Genomic DNA, 3,958 nt, shown 5'->3' on the forward strand with positions numbered 1-3,958 from the left:
TTCTTTGGAACCTTCTCTTGGAAACTCTGCCCACACTCACTATGCAACTGGCCTCTCACAACTTCTACCCAACTTCTACTTGTTGTAACTCATCCTTATTTTGGTTGCAATCCTCAATTCCAAAGATCTTACCAGTTATGATATCACTTGATGCAGGAAAATTTCAGCTCTTCCTACAATATCCACTTCCACGCACCTTGACTCTTAACTTAATATATGACCAAGATAAGTATGAAACATTACGCAAATGTAAAACATGCTCATAACCAAAGTGTTATCCCTGATAGACAACACTCATTTAATGACATCCATAAATACTTTTAAATAAGATAATATAACTCTCACCTCTCCAACAATTCATACAAATTGTTCCACTTCAATGAGTTCATGCAATCTATAATTAACGTTTTCATGCAAACTCAAAGAATTGAACATAACACAATATAATAAAAGGAGTCACACATAGAGCCTTTGGAAAATTTGTATTTCCATTAATAAAGAGAAGGTGTACATTCATAACCTCACAATCAAACACTTCTCCCTTGGCCTCATTCCACATTCATTTGGTCATTATCCTTGCCTATAGGATTACAATAATTAAATACAAAATAAGAAGAAAAGTAGATTTTCCTACATCCATAAATCAATCCTTGATTTATTCCATAAAGCTCTCATGATTTCTTCCATAAAGCTTTAATTATTTATTTCGTAAATCACTCATTCTTTTCAAGGTAAAATAGCTTTTTCCTTATGGACAAAATCTCACCTATCAATAATTTTTCTAAAATTAATCTTATCCTAATGTTATAGACATTTTTGTGCCTTACAACTATAAGCATGAAATGTCCATAATCCAAGGGATCCAAAGTCCCTAAACATGTTGTTCCTACCCCTAGAGGAACAAGGCCAGCAAACCACAGCAATTCACAGAAGTTCTCCACCAGAAACTGCTCAAAAACAGTCAAATCAGGGATCATTTCAGTGGCTCCACCGGCCACCTGCGTTGCAAAGCACCCCCGTACACTAGCTAGGTGCATTGCAACGCACCCAGATGCACTACCAAGGTGCGTTGAGCGGGAAATGACAAATGGCAGGGTCTCTTGTGCGAGGTGTAAAGATTGTGGAAGCTTCCAGAATCTTCCTCCATGACACTTGCCTTGCTGAGTTCGACTAAGTGATGAGTAAGAGGCTCTTAGTCTCCAAGTGGAAGCAAGAACTGACAGAGAGAGAGGACACTAGTTAGATCACAAGCTGACTCATCCTCTCTCCAAACATCTATATAAGGATCTCTTCTTCATGAGATCCAGAGGCTGGAATTTTGTTATTGCAAAGAATTGCTATTGGTTTGAGATTGAGATCATTGGGTGCTTAATGCTTTGAAGGGAGGTGAAGATAGGAATTTCATTTGCTGGGAGGTAGATGCTGAATTAGAACTCTCTTGGTTGTATCTCCTCCTGAACCTTGTTATTTCATCAATAAAGCTATTTGAGTTTCTCCTACATGCTGATGTGTCTTTGATGTATGATTGAATTAGTATGTTTAGTTTATTTCTAATCCTGAACTAGTTATGAATATGAATCTATGTCTTTGTGTAGTTTTCCCCTTGTTTGATCTTGCAGGAACTTGGTGAAGCTGGGCGAGCGAGAAGGCAAGCAGCTGGGAGCTCTCAAAGAGAAGAGAAACCGGATCGAGGGACAAACGGAAGACACCGGTTAGTCCATCCATCTCTCTTCATTCTTAATTCATAAAGGAAGAATACTAGAATAGTTGTTTCTGTTTGTTGCTAAGGCACTGTCACACCTTAGGTGGATAGGATCGTCCTGCATAGGCATTTTTCCCCACAAAAAATTGGCGACTCCGCTGGGGAGATCTGCTTAATCATTTTATTTGTGTCTCTATCATTGTTTGTTTCATAGACTCAAGAGCAGCACTCGAACTGCATCTGCTATTTTCAGATGCAAAGTAGACAACTGCTGCTTTGATCCAATCACTGGATTTGTCTATGATCTGAACAATGGACTCACAAATGATTTGATGATCATTTTTGATAGATCTTAGCCCTCCTTCAAATCATCCCTTTCATTGTACCTTGCTTGTTGTTTTTATTTGGCCTGAAACCGTAGATTAATCAGCAAACCGTGACACAGAACCCAGAGAATAACTCTCGTATCTGCTTCAGCGCAGGCTCTGTGAAGAGACTCTGCATTTCAACGCAGTTCCCAAGAGGGCTACCTGCGCTGTAATTCAGTTTCTCTGTTATACAGGTGCACTGATCAGCTTATGCCTTGTGCAGCTGGGGTTCTCTGCTCTGTTTTGCCTTGTTTTGATCTCTGATTTCTGCAGCTTGTAACCGGAATAGGTACCTGTCTGATAACCCCTTTTCTTTGCTTTGATTCCGCCTCCTTTTGTACAAAAATACTGTGAGTGTTTTTATGTGTTTGTGGCGTCATTTACAGTTTTCCACTGCAAGAGTGAAATAGTCATCCTGTAGCCCTTGATTCAGATCTGTTGATTGTGATCTTAGGAGAGAGTTCATTGGCTGTTTACAGTTGATTATACATTCACTTTCGCTTTTGGTTTGATTTTGTCTCTTTTAAGTGTCGAAACAGGTGTTTATTTCGAAAACCGTTAAGTGTTGTAATCTCTTCTACCCTTTTTGATTTCGAAAAAGTGAACTTGTTTGTATTAGTCATTTAAAAGAAAATTCAAAGTTGTGCAAAAACTTTCTTTTTAGGCATCAATACTAAGAAATCGAAAAACAAACACTTGCATTGTGCATTTGCATATTGATAGTTTGCATGCTTGATTTAGAAAGGTGCATTTAGAGTGTGCTGATTGCTCTTTGAGAAAAGATGGTGTCTTTCTTTTCCCCTTGTAGCTAGGATTTTCATTGTTGAAAAAGAGATAAAGATTTGCTTATCATCTTTTAGATTGCATTAGGAATTGTATCTACATCACGTGGTGAACCTCAAAAGGAAAACTTCTAAGAAAGATCAACATAAAATAAACTGAATGAACTTAATAACGCTTTGTAACTTAATGCACAACATAGAGGTCTAGGCTAGAGACGTGTTCCGACGTCGTAAAACCTGGTATCTGTTGGCCTCACTGATGGTTGGGTGATTCCTCCTGAGGGACCAAGAGTGCCAGTACGGATTGTGCTCCCACGTACCCTCGCGTATATATTGGGAGACCCCTATAGGCTTAAAACCTTTATCCTTAGGAAGCCGTGTCGACCACCCTACTGATCGCAATGCACCCAACACAGCATTTGGGAAGATTCACTGTCGTACCATAAAACGTATTCTGCAGTTTTGTGATTGGTTTGGCACACCCTCTACCTAGATCTCCAGAGCAGTTCCTTTTGGCCTTTTTCAGACTCTATAACAGCAAAAGTACATCCGAGCATTTGTCACTTCGGGCTCGTTAAAACATAGAAGGCGACTAGAGTCATCTTTTGTTTTTTCTCGACTCTTTAAAATTGAAAAAACAAGTTGTGTCTAAAAGCGTCTAAAATTTATTCAAATCGGAAACATACTTCCCCTTTTATTTTCGTTGATCGAGTAATCCGCAATCGTGGAAGAAAGTCAATTGAAACCTCATCGTTCGCGGAGGCTTACGAGTCAACCGTCTTTGTCTCCGGAATCGAAGCCAGTACGGGCAAAGCGAACTCGTTTAACCGGCTCCAAATCTCCGCTTAAAGTTAGAACAAGTGTTCCGACGACAACAGAGATTCCGGTTACTCCAAACATTTCTGGAACCCATGCCTCTATAGAAGAATTTCAACAGTCACAGAGGGACAGTGATATTGATCCTAGTTTGAGAGTGAACACTTGTGTTACCGAACCAGTTCCGTCAGTAACCGGTCCGGAGAGTCTTACTCTTCAAACATTTGTCGTTGTCGATTCAACCCCTTCTTCGGCACCAGAAATATTTTACGGACCTGACGGTCTTCCCC

The sequence above is a fragment of the Pinus tabuliformis genome, chromosome 1_2 (genome assembly GCF_031772625.1).
Source record: "Pinus tabuliformis cultivar Carrire ecotype Pingquan chromosome 1_2, CPIR1, whole genome shotgun sequence".
Lineage (NCBI taxonomy): Eukaryota > Viridiplantae > Streptophyta > Pinopsida > Pinales > Pinaceae > Pinus > Pinus tabuliformis.